This window comes from Mirounga angustirostris, unplaced genomic scaffold (genome assembly GCF_029215605.1).
Source record: "Mirounga angustirostris isolate CCGP_5_RB_7025 unplaced genomic scaffold, mMirAng1.0.hap1 SCAF_2, whole genome shotgun sequence".
NCBI classification, from domain to species: domain Eukaryota; kingdom Metazoa; phylum Chordata; class Mammalia; order Carnivora; family Phocidae; genus Mirounga; species Mirounga angustirostris.
Genome location: NW_026991710.1, coordinates 49,275,458 through 49,289,050, shown reverse-complemented (window position 1 = coordinate 49,289,050; position 13,593 = coordinate 49,275,458). Strand labels below are relative to the sequence as shown.

Sequence of the window (13,593 nt, the reverse complement as noted above, 5' to 3'; positions counted from 1 at the left end):
CATTAATAGATTTTCCCCTTTGATATTAACTAGACATCTTATACAAAGGACAAAATAAACATGGTATTGATATGGACTAAAATACTTACATACAGTATGAAAATTGTTATTTTTCATTCAGGGTGGTGATAAAAAATTGATAGATTGAAAAATGTTTCCAATTCTTAACAGTAACACTCAGTTGAGGCATCCTCAATATTAATAAATATTAAAGCCATTTTTATTTTTTTTTAAGATTTTATTTATTTATTTGAGAGGGAGAGAGTGAGGGTTGGGGGTGGGCAGAGGGAGAGTCAGACTCCAGGCTGAGCAGGGAGCCCAACATGGGGCTCAATCTCAGGAACCTGGGATTACAAGCTGAGCTGAAGGCAGACACTTAACCAACTGAGCCACCCAGGAACCCCTAAAGTCATTTTTAATTTTCTGAGGAAACTCCATACTGTTTTCCACAGTAATTGTACCAAATTACATTACCATCAATAGTGAACGAGGGTTCCTTCTTCTCTACATCCTCACCAACACTTGTTTTTTCTTCTCTATCCTTTTTTTGTTTTAAGTAATCTCTATGCCCAATGTGGGACTCAAACTCATGACCCCTATATCAGGAGTTGCATTTTCTACCAACTAAGCCAGACAGGTGCCCCTATTTCTTGTCTTTTGGTTCTAGCCATTCTCATAGGTGTGATAGCTCACTGTGGTTTTGGTCTGCATTTCCCTGATGATGAGTGATGCTGAGCATTCTTTCATGTGTTTATTGGTCATCTGTAGGTGTTCTTTAGGAAAATATCTATTTAGGTACTCTGCCCAGTTTTTAGTCATATTTTTGGGGAGGTCGCGTTGTATAAATTCTTTATATTTTTTGGATATTAACTCCTTATTGGATATATCATTTGCAAATATCTTCTACCATTCAGTAGGTCGCCTTTTCACTTTGTTAATGGTTTCTTTCACTGTATAGAAGATTTTTACTTTGACATAGTCCCAACAGTTTATTTTTGCTTTTGTTTCCCTTGATTTATGAAACATATCTAGAGAATTGTTGCTACAGCCAATGTCTAAGAAATTACTGCCTATCTTCTCTTATAGGAGTTCTATGGTTTCAGGTCTCACATTTAGGTCCTTAATCCATTTTGAGTTTATTTTTGTGTAAGGTTTAAGAGAGTGGTCTACTTTCATTCTTTTGCATGTAGCTATCCAGTTTCCCACAACCTTTGTAGTTATCTTGAAATCTGAAATAGTGATACCTCTAGCTTTGTTCCTCTTTCTCAAGATTGCTTTGACTATTTGGGGTCTTTTGTGATTCCATATAAATTTTAGTATTATTTGTTCTAGTTTTGTCAAAAATGTTGTTGGTATTGGGGCACCTGGGTGGTTCAGTCGTTAAGCGTCTGCCTTTGGCTCAGGTCATGATCCCAGGGTGCTGGGATCCAGCCCCACATCAGGCTCCCTGCTCAGCAGGAAGCCTGCTTCTCCCTCTTCCACCCCCCCACTTGTGTTCCCTCTCTCGCTATGTCTCTCTCTGTCAAATAAATAAATAAAATCTTTAAAAAAATGTTGTTAGTATTTTCACAGGGATTGCTTTGAATCTGTATATTGCTTTGGGCATGATGGACATTTTAACAATATTAATTTTTCTAATCCATGAGCATGAAATATCTTTCCATTTTTTGTGTCATCTTCAATTTCTTCATCAGTGTTTTATAGTTTTCAGAGTACAGGTCTTGCACTATATCATCCAGTAATTCCACTACTGGGTAGGTAACCAAAGAAAATGAAAACACTAATTTGAAAAGATATATGCATCCTTACGTTCATTGCAGCATTTTTTTTTTTAAGATTTTATTTATTTATTTGACCAAGAGAGACACAGGGAGAGTGGGAACACAAGCAGGGGGAGTGGGAGAGGGAGAAGCAGGCTTCCTGCTGAGCAGGAAGCCCAATGCAGGGCTCGATCCTAGGACCCTGGGATCATGACCCAAGCCGAAGGCGGATGCTTAAGACTGAGCCACCCAGGTGCCCTTTACTGAGCATTATTAATAATAGCAAGATACGGTAGCTGTCTGGGTTTCCACCAGTAGATGGATAAAGAAGATGTGAGGTGTGTTTGTGTGTAAATGGACTATTACTCAGCCATAAAAAAAATGAGATCTTGCTATCTGTGGAAGCATAAATGAACCCACAGGGTATTATGCTAATGAAGTAAGACAGAGAGAGACAAATACCATATGATTTCACTAATATGTGGAATCTAAAAAACAAAAACAAGTAAGTAGAATTAGACGTATAAACATAGAGAACTAATGATTTTGGGGGGGTAGTGGATGGGTAAAATGGGTGAAGAGGAGTGGCATCCAGGTATGGAATGAGTAAGTCACAGGGATAAAAGGTACAACATGGAAAATACAGTCACTGATACTGTGATAGTGTTGTAAAGTGACAGATGATAGCCACACTGGTGGTGAGCACAGCATAACATACAGCATTGCTGAATCACTGTGTTTTATACCTGCAACTAATGAAACATCGTGTGTCCATTATACTCAAATTTTTAAAAAATAAATAAAAATATCTTTCCAATCTGTGGAAACAAAAAGAACAGTGGTTTCAAGAGGTGGGTCGGGGAGAGAGGTGAATAAGTGGAGCACAGAGACTTTTTCAGGACACTGAAATTATCTGTAGGATATTATAATAATGAATCTATGTCATTGTACTTTTGTCCAAACCCATATAATGTACAACATCAAGAGTGAACCCTAAGATAAACTATGGACTTTGGGTAATTATAATGTGTCAATGTAGGTTCATCCTTGTATTAGGTAGAAGCTAGACAAGAGCCGTGGAAGGAATACCCAGAGGCAGAGTCCCAAGTCCTTGAAGGGGAATGTTAGAAACACGAGCTGGAAACAAGGATGGTGATAAATAAGCTACACATTAAAAGCCCAGAGGCACAACATCCTGACCTTGTGACTTCCAAGACCTTGAGGCTGACAGATCCAGAGCAACAGGTGCAGAACATATACTTCCTCTTCCACATCTGCTTCAGGGTAACCCTTAGACTAATTATGATGCATATGCATTGTGGGTACCTTGGAGAAAGGCTGTTATGCCAGTTATGGTAGAAACTTTGGAGGATCAAAAACTCCCTTTCCCAACCTGTGGGAGGAGTCTTCCAAATGACTGGAAACAGCAACCATTAGAGACCACCCCCTACAGGTCACTGCTCCTCCCAGACCAAAGAGACCCAATGATATCCAGTTCCAAAACAACCTAGGGGCCAACTGTATCTCAAGGAACCTGTGGGCTCCCCCACCTTGAGAGTGTACTTTCACTTTAATAAACTGCTTCGCGCTTGCAACTCTCCTTCTGGCTGTCTTTATTCCAGTGCTGGTCCCCCACATAAATCTTCTCGTGGGAAATCCAAAGACCAACACCTCCATTCACACCATGTAGACTCTCCCACTGGTAACACTTGGTTAAAAATATATATATATAACCCTCCAGTGGTGGTATATTTACAGCAGGGAGGCTACTATGTATGTAAGGGGGAATGGGGTACATGGGAAATCTCTATCTCCCTCTCAAATTTGTTGTAAACCTAAAACTGCTCTGAAAAAATGAAGTTTTAAATAAAAAGTAAAGGCAAGAAAAAAGAAAATGCCAGAATAAAGAAGTATTAAACACGGTTCTAAACTTTTTCAAGGAAGTTGTTTCAAATTCAACTAAATAAGGTTTATATACTATGGACTCATTCCCGCATTTCTGCAGACTAAAAAGTAAGTTGCTGTTGTAGAAGTGCAGGGTACCATTCCCCCTCACAGTAACTGAACTGTAGGGAGGATTATGGAAACATGCTCCCTATAGTGACAGGGGATTTTTTTACAAGCTACTTCTTTTGTATAGAACCCTTCCAGTCTCCAGGGAGGACTTCTATGAACGTATCAGGCTAAGTTAGGGTTTTGTTTTGTTTTGTTTTTTATTATGCATTACATATATATTCTTTATTACTATAATGTTCTCAAAAATATTATTCCTTTCCTCAAAGAACTTATTTCAGTTTGCAATTACACATTAATTCATGCCTCTGTCAATACAGTGTAAACAGCAAAGTAGCAGAAACTTTCTGATGAATATATCTATATATAGTAACTAGAAAAAAACCTGGTAGAGAGTAGGTGTTATGGACTGAACTTTGCTGTTCTAAAATTCACACATGGAAGCTCTAACCCCCAACGTGATTATATTTGGAGATGGGGTCTTTACAGATGTAAATAACGTTAAATAAGGTCAGAAGTATAAAGCCCCAATCCAACAGGATTAGTGTCCCTATATAAGAAACCAGAGAACTCACTCCCTCTATTATTCTCTCCATACACAGGTATGGAGGAAAGGCCATGTGAGGACATACTAAGAAGGCAGTTATCTGCAAGCCAGGAAGAGAGGTGTCACAAGCAACCAGACAGGCACCTTGAGATGGGACTTCTAACCTCCAGGTCTGTGAGAAAACAAATTTTTATTGTTTCAGCCACCCAGACTGGTTTTTGTTGTTGTTGTTGTTATGGCAGCCTGACCAAACTAATATAGTAGTAGGTAACCAAAAAGATGGAAATGAATGAATAAAAGGAGGAGGGACCACTTTCCCCTACATTCATTTTTCATGACAAAGAACAGCATTTAATGTAACTTTCTGGCATTTGCCAGCCTTTATTCATTCTGCTAAAGGGAAGAAATGACTTCTCTAACTGATGAGTTTAGGAAAGGAACATGACATAGCCAGCTCTTTTCTTTTCCCATCTGTGGGCAGCTAGGCACACACAAGAAACACAGATACTGGTGTGTTATACTATACCATAAATTTGACAGTGGCACCACCTTACAAGCAAGAGGAATGTATGTACCCCGATGAGCTTGAAACTGCTTAATTCTGGGATGGAATATTAGGGAGCCCAAGGCAGCCACCTGTGTAAGCTACATTCTCCAACCACTTTATTAACATTCTGACCTCCTTCTAAATTCCTGTCTAGCTTTCAATTTGCTTGAAACTCACATGTGGAAAAAAATATGCTATTAATTGGACCTATAAAATTCACAGAGATGATGTTGCAATTGTTTCAAATAGAATGGATCATCATATATTCAAATGATCAATGGAAACTGTATAGAATTTTAAAATGTAATGTTGAATGCATAGTGTTTAGTGTTTAAGTATAATTTTTATCATGCAGGTAAGACAACACACTTTGAATGCGGATAAACAAATAACCTCTCCTCCAAACACACACACACACACACATACAAAAAAACAGGGTTTAAGAAATGACAGCATAAGAGATTAATCTGCCACACTGTTTTCATATATCCCACAAGCTAAGAATATTTTTTTACATTTTGTAATAGATGGGAAAAAATCAAAAGACGAATTTTTCATGACATTTCCAAGTTATATGAACTGCAAATCTCAGTGTCCACTGAACTTTTATTTTTTAAGATTTTTTAAATTTATTTATTTGAGAGAGAGAAAGAGCATGCGAGAGCATGAGCACAAGCAGGGGGGGCAGCAGGGAGAGGGAGAAGCAGAGCTCCACCGAGCAGGGAGCCAGATATGGGGCTCAATCCCAGGACCCTGGGATCATGATCTGAGCTGAAGGCAGACGCTTAACCGACTGAGCCACCCAGGGGCTCCTCCACTGAACTTTTATTGGAACAGTTAAGTTCATTTTTTAACATACTGACTACAGCTGCCTTTGTCTACAACAGCAGATTTCAGCAGTTAGCAAGGAGATGGCATGTCCTGCAAAGCCTAAAATGTTTACTACCTGGCCCTTCATAGAGATAGTTCGCTGACCTCTGCAACAGACAAATGGTCTATAAAATTATGCTTGATTTTAAAATCTGACCCACTGGCATTTATCCATGACTAAGTATTAACAGAGAAATACTTAATCTATGTTATCTTATTTGAATATATGTAACAAGCTACTGGACTATTTCCTAAGAAATATTAGTCTGATCAGCACTTTCTATATTTAGAAATGAAAATGTAGAAAAATCTTTGTCCTTACTTTTACTTACTCTCAGCAAAAATGTCACTAGCTCATATGCTCCTTGAAACATATAAACTCACATAATGACAAATTTAGCATAACTAAGCTCATAACAGATGCTCAATAAACACTGCCGTAATACGTGAAAAATTCCTTATCTGAGCAGGCCTCTTCTGTTCCTACAGCACAATCATTCCTCACTCATGTCTGTGTGTATATGTGTGTGTGTGTGTGTGTATATATATATATTTTAATTGTATGTAACATTTTTTTCCAATATATTCTAAATATTACATTTCTATCAAAAGTGAGACAGGAATGTAACAGAACACCTTAATGATTATTATCCCCATTCTTGAGTAAAATGTATTCTTCAAAAAATGTTCTCCAGGGCGCCTGGGTGGCTCAGTTGGTTAAGCGACTGTCTTCGGCTCAGGTCATGATCCTGGAGTCCCGGGATCGAGTCCCGCATCGGGCTCCCTGCTCGGCGGGGAGTCTGCTTCTCCCTCTGACCCTCCTCCCTCTCATGCTCTCTGTCTCTCATTCTCTCTCTCTCAAATAAATAAATAAAATCTTAAAAAAAAAAAAAATGTTCTCCAAATACATTTTACCTTTAGTGATCATTTTATATTCCAATGCACTACATGCCCTAAATTAGTCTCATTTCTTACTTGGGATTCCTTTCATGTTGATGATAAAAATGAACTTAATAAAAATGGAACTTTAAATAGCTGTCTTAAACCAAATACTCAAAATGAAAGATTATAACAAAAACCCAGTACTACAACTCTATTTACGTATTTAAAAAGTTTTTCAGTAAAAAAAAAAATATTCTCTCTCACATGAATTATCATGAGTTCCCTAAAGTCAGATTCTGCAGGTATTTCAAAACTGAAAATAAACTGAATACATTTAAAATGCAAAAGGTGCTATAAAAATAATCATTTAAAACCTAATGAAAATACATCAGCCACATGAGAATTACAACAGACCTTTCAGTGTACTGCACAAGCACGTGACATACTATTAAGCAAATATAATTAAGGACGAGAGCGCTGGAATTTTTTTTTTTTTTTTTGGTAACTTTAGCTGCACATATGGAGCATTTTGTTTCACTTCTGGTTTACTTTCTATTAATCAAAGACCCCCACTGTAATGCCTTCACACAGGGCTCAGTGTTGTAGTTACCATGGAAACCATAATTCTGAATGTCCTAACTTGTGTGATTAAAATTTAACACAAAGTAACATTGATAGTCTCCCTCATTTCCACTACCACCAATATCCAATTCTAATTAGCAGCACAATAACTGGTTTGGAGGGAATAAAAAGCTCTGACTACCATAGCCTCACATTGCCAGTGATTCACAGGGAATCTCATGGACAATATATAGTGACAGTTCTCTTTTACAAAATGCTGGGTTTAAACAGAGGAATTATTTCTACTTGACTTTCCACTCTCCTCTAAAAAATAAAATATGTCATTTTCTTCTTAGATATTACAAGAATTTTTAAAATTTATATTTAACTTGCCTGTTCAACTGCAACAAAAGATTTTTATAATGGTCTAATATACTAAGACAATAAAAAACTATATGACATTTTAATTCCCCAAATCTACTTGTAGTAATTATATTCATTTCTATAATTATTACAATGGCCTCCTCAACATGGAATTAACCCTTCTAGATATATTAATCATTAAGATTTGACATAAGCAAAACCTTTTTATTTAACTGACACTTAAAAATCCAACTGGATCTTTTCCCTTTTCATCCTTTTTTTTTTATGAGTACGCTAATAGGAGCTGATAAACTCAGTACTCCATTAAGGAAATATATGCTCTCTTGCTGATTATTTTGATTTGCAAAAAATTATATTGTCTCAGGGGCACATTTGCACTGATCATGTGCTCTGGTTCTCATCGCCTATGCTTATAACTAAGCATAAATTTACTGCATTAGTCAACATAACATTTTAAATCTGGAAATTACACTCTGTCATTCTGACTGAGCTGCTTGTCTAACTTATCATATATAAGAGCAAACATGAATGACGTTCCTCCCCACTCCTAGAATCCCAAAGGAAAGATTTAAGTTTACACAGCAAGAAGGAAGATTTTAAATATTAAACATTTAGAGTCAGGAGGATATCTTAGTCATTAAGTCCAATGCTCTCAAATTTTAAATTAGAAATTGAGGCCCAACGAAGGTAAATGATATCCTTAATATATCCAGTAACAGAACCAGTACTAATTGCTTGAAGTACTCATTTAGCATTTTCATTCATTCACTACACAAGAATGACATTTCAATTATTAGTTGCCAACCGTTTTCTACTTTTAATGACAAACCTAAATACCTTAAGAATATAAAGTATCTATAGTATTTATAAAATAGATCTTGAAAATTAATGAAATTAACCCAAAAAAATGAACTAGGGATAAACTAATAATTTTGTTATACACTGTCTAATATATGATTTACATCTTTTAAAAATTTGATTTTATACTGGAAATAATCTGCTTTTATGATTATATCATAAGCCACATAATGCACTTTCAAAGTCAGTGCTAAATTAGTCAGCAGTGCCCTTTATCAATCAATATTAATTCCTAATGTGAAAAATATTTTAAAAATCATCTCTATTCATTAGTTTCACATAGTCCATTTAATGTTATTTATTTATTAGTAAAGATCTGGCTATTAAGTAAGCAATTTTTACTTCGAATACCATTTTGACATTTGAATAAATAATAATTTTAGTAATGTCTGAATATGGACAATTTCTATTTCCGTATACTTTCTATGTACAAGTAAAGGATTGTCCTCTCCTATAAATGGCCCATTCAGAACTTTTATTTCCCATTAGAATATGTGAATAAATTCAAGTTAGCCTAGTATAAGTTATTCTTTCCTTTTCCGCAAAAAAAAAAAAAATGGAGAGAAAAGGACTGGTGTAGGGAATGTGCAGAGGGGGACAGGGTTAGGGAGAGACTTATGGAAGGAAAAAAGGAACATGCAAAAGAGAAGAGGAGAAGAAAGAGAGGATTCCTTTATTTACATGTTCTCTACATCAAATCTGAAACAGTTATATAAATAAACACTAGATTTTTGCAAGATCCTTTGAATATGTAAGTTCATATTTCAGGAGTACACCAAGTAAGGCGAACATGAAAAGTTACTAAAAAAAAAAAAAAATTCTGTATCAGGGACTCCCTAAATGGAGCTGGAGAATAAAAGTGTACAGAGGAAGCCAAAAAGATAGAGTGATCAGTAAGAAAAGGCACAGTAAAGATATTATTTTACTATGTAATAGTGAATCAGATTAATATTGATAGGATTATCATAAATTAAACTTGCTGAACAAGTCTGAATGAAGACTTTAAATATGAAATTCTTTACCATGCTTGAAGTATTAAAAGATGAGAAAAAAGATTAACTAATCTCAATAAAAAAATTACATTATTCAGGTTGAACTATGGTGCCATTTACTGTCAATATATTTCCAGGCTAATAATTCTCACCCCAGGATTATCTAATAAAAGGTCTACTAAAATGGGTATTTTCAATCAATCAAAATCCAAAATTTAAAGCTAAAATCCTCATAATTTCTATCTTTAGAGTTTCAAAGGCTGTTTGTTCATTAATAAACTACTTCAACTATTCCTTAATTTTAATTCCTGGACATATCAACAAAGGGCATTGAGAAATTTTCAGGATTGTAGTTTCTGTAAAACATTGTTCAATGATTTTTTTTCTCAAGGTAAAATACATCAAAACTGGGCATCTGGGTGGCTCAGTTGGTTAAGCGACTGCCTTCGGCTCAGGTCATGATCCTGGAGTCCCGGGATCGAGTCCCGCATCGGGCTCCCTGCTCAGCAGGGGCTCTGCTTCTCCCTCTGCCCTCTTCTCTCTCGTGCTGTCTCTCATTCTCTCTCTCTCAAATAAATAAATAAAATCTTAAAAAAAAAAATACATCAAAACTAACATCATGCTGTTGTTTCATCATTCAGGCTATTGGATGTGACAAAGAAGTCTAAGATATTATGAAGAATGGTTTACTCCAGAAATTTCAACAGAGAATCTACTTACAAAGTCCAAAATATGGTGTGGTGGGGTGACTGGGTGGCTCAGTCATTAAGCGTCTGTCTTCAGCTCAGGTCATGATCCCAGAGTCCTGGAATCGAGCCCCGCATCGGGCTCCCTGCTCTGCAGGAAGCCTGCTTCTCCCTCTCCCACTGCCCCCTGCCTTGTGTTCCCTCTCTCGCTGTCCCTCTCTCTGTCAAATAAATAAATAAAATCTTATAAAAAAATAAAAAGTAAATTAAAAATTAGAAAAAGTATGGTGTGGTAATGGTGCTCCACTGACCAATTCATTAATCCTGTATTCCATTTCTACAACTACACACTCAAAACATCTTTGCAGTAAAATACAGATAAGAAGGAGAATCTTTAATATAAACTTAAAACTTCTTCTTTGAAAAAAAGGATTCTTAAAGAGATCCAATATACCACTTAGGAAGTAAATTGAAAAATACACCTTTGAAAAAAAGGATTCTTAAAGAATCTTTGAAAAAAGGTCTTCTTTGAAAAAAAGGATTCTTAAAGAGATCCAATATACCACTTAGGAGCCCGCAAAGACCAATTACTATTTTTAACTTTTATGGGAGATTAGCAACTCCTATGGTTATTCAGATTTTCCCAAGATAGCTACTTATATGTAGCACTAAGAAAATACAAGAAACAAAACAGGACTAATCTCAACCAGCATTAGAAACACTGCCATTCTAGCTCTGTGGTGCAAAACAGGGAGGAAAAGTTGGTGAGGACATAGATAAGAGCTAACTAGAAATTGAGAGGTAAAAAGACGCTGTGAAAAACACAGTTCTCTGGAGGATTAAGGTGGTCTCTAGGGGTTTTAAAAATCAGGACCTCCGGAGATTATGTGCTTTCATATTTTTATATCCTCACATTTGCCCCACTTCCCTTTTGGGTATCTTTTTGACTATGGGTATCTAATGCTAGGCTGACCACTATAATGGTGGGTAACTCTGCATTAGTTACATCTGTCCTGTTCCTGAATAACGTCTTTTGTAAATTTTTTTTGAAATTCAAAAACTTTTGTGAGAAGACAGCAAAAGTGTTAAGGGGCGGGGGGGGGGGGGGCAGGCTATATTAATACGCAACAAAGAAAAGGTCTGTGATTAGAAGTCCTAACTTTTCTAATTTTGTAATAATTGCTACATGATGATGTAATGATTCGATTACATTTTCTATAAAAATGAACTAGAGGGTTGCCTGGATGACTCAGTCAGTTAAGCATCTGCCTTCAGCTCAGGTCATGATCCCAGAGTCCTAGGATTGAGCCCCACATCTGGCTCTTGACTCAGCTGGGGAGTCTGCTTCTCCCCCTGCTTGTGTGCACTCTGTCTCTCTCTCTCTTTCTGTGTTAAATAAATAAAATCTTTAAAAAATAAAAAAATAAAAATGAACTATAAACTGCATTATGTATTATTTTATAATTTTAACATATTGAAAATTAATAATGAAATATAAATCTTTATTCTACTAAATCAAATTTCCATTCCTCTCAGTAGCAACAGTAATAATATCTTCCTTACTATATTAATAAATGATTAAATAAATTACACTAACATCTGTTCCACAATGCATAGGACATACTTGATACCCAATGATATGAATTTGAATGTATCAAAAAAAAAAAAAAAAACAGGGCGCCTGGGTGGCTCAGTTGGTTAAGCGACTGCCTTCGGCTCAGGTTGTGATCCTGGAGTCCCGGGATCGAGTCCCACATCGGGCTCCCCGCTCAGTGGGGAGTCTGCTTCTCCCTCTGACCCTCTTCCCCTCTCATGCTCTCTCACTCTCTCTCTCTCAAATAAATAAAATCTTTAAAAAAAACAAAAAAAAAACAAAGTTCTATCCAAATATATGTTATTGGGATCAACTTATACATGAATTTATTAATGGGAAAATACATGAGTTTATAGTACATCCATCGTAAGTGCATTGTACATTAATATAACAACAATAAACCTTCTCCTCTTGGATGAGTTATTTGGAGTGACAGAGAAGGCAGTGAGTGGGAGGGACCAAAGCTGCTGGGTACTCTTGCTGTATGTGTACCTATACCCCACGTTGTCAGAGATCACGGTGCTTCAAATGATAAAATACTCAAAACCTCAGTTCAAATCCGTCAAGTTGGCAATAATTTTCCAGTGTAAGTCAAAATAGGAATCTCTCCTTCCGGAATAACATAACAAATGGGTTCAGTGTAACATGATGTATGTGTATTCCCATAAAAGCTTTAAAATACCAAATTTGGGTTGATGTAGGGCATTATCAAGGATAGGAAATTCCCATCTTTCATACCATTAATGGCAGAAATGGGCCAACATTAAAATTGAATTTGTACTCTAAATATATTAAACATGAATATACATAATGTGAAAAGCCTAATGTTATTAATTTTAAACCTTGTTAAAAGTTCACTTCCTGCTACAGCTGAAGTTAAAAGAATTTTGTTACTGGATATCATATATGTACAGAAAATGTGTCAAGCATTTGGGTGAAATGCACAATCTAGGTAGCACTTCACAAATAAATCCTTTCCCTTTTTAGCTAAACAGGCTATTGTAAATGCAATTTGAAATATGTATCTTGATTCAGATGTGGTCTTCAATCTATGGTGAATAGTTTCATGGAGACTCCATTAGTTCATTATTCCTTGTTTGTGTATTAGCATGAGCACAATGTGCTCTCTCAGAAAATGGGATTAAAAAAACCTATTAGTGTTATTCTTCCTAAACAGTTGGGTTATTCTCCTACATATCAATACTTTCCAAATTTTTGACAGTATTAAATTTATTGTTTGGCATTCTAACTGAAGTCCATGCCAGTCAAAACTTCTTCTGCTATCTTACCATTCCTTATCTATTTCAAGTGGGTTGCAACTGGTTATTTTTTAAATGAAAGCTTTAATTTGTTGTGGTATTTTGCTGAATGGATTTAATAACCTGTTGTAATCTTCATATTTTTTTTTCTATTTATTGTATATGATTAGCCAAGTAGATGTTTTACCTGTGGCTAAGAAATAGTCTAGGGCGCTTGGGTGGCTCAGTTGGTTAAGCGACTGTCTTTGGCTCAGGTCATGATCCTGGAGTCCCGGGATCGAGTCCCGCATCGGGCTCCCTGCTCAGCGGGGAGTCTGCTTCTCCCTCTGACCCTACCCCCTCTCATGTGCTCTCTCTCTCTCTCTCTCTCTCTCTCTCAAATAAATAAAAAAATCTTTAAAAAAAAAAAATAGTCCAGTACAGTGAAGCAAACTTACTAGAAATGATCTATATAGCCTTTTGCCCAAGGATAATTTTTCAGAAGCTATATACTCAGCTTTTATAACACACTTCTTCTGCTCTTTTCCTATTATCAATTCTTTTCAAAGGCAGTATCAGAGAGAATCACTGTACAATATTTACTGATAAATGTATAGTGATAAGAAGCATTCATTTTCTTTGGATATTTATATATGCTGAG

At 36.1% G+C, this 13,593-nt stretch overlaps 1 protein-coding gene across 1 annotated transcript in view; it reads right to left on the bottom strand.

The window, feature by feature from the left end:
• ADGRL3 (adhesion G protein-coupled receptor L3) overlaps positions 1-13,593 on the bottom strand; it is an 819,557-nt gene that overhangs the window by 621,570 nt on the left and 184,394 nt on the right. The gene's annotated exons all lie outside the window — the stretch shown is intronic.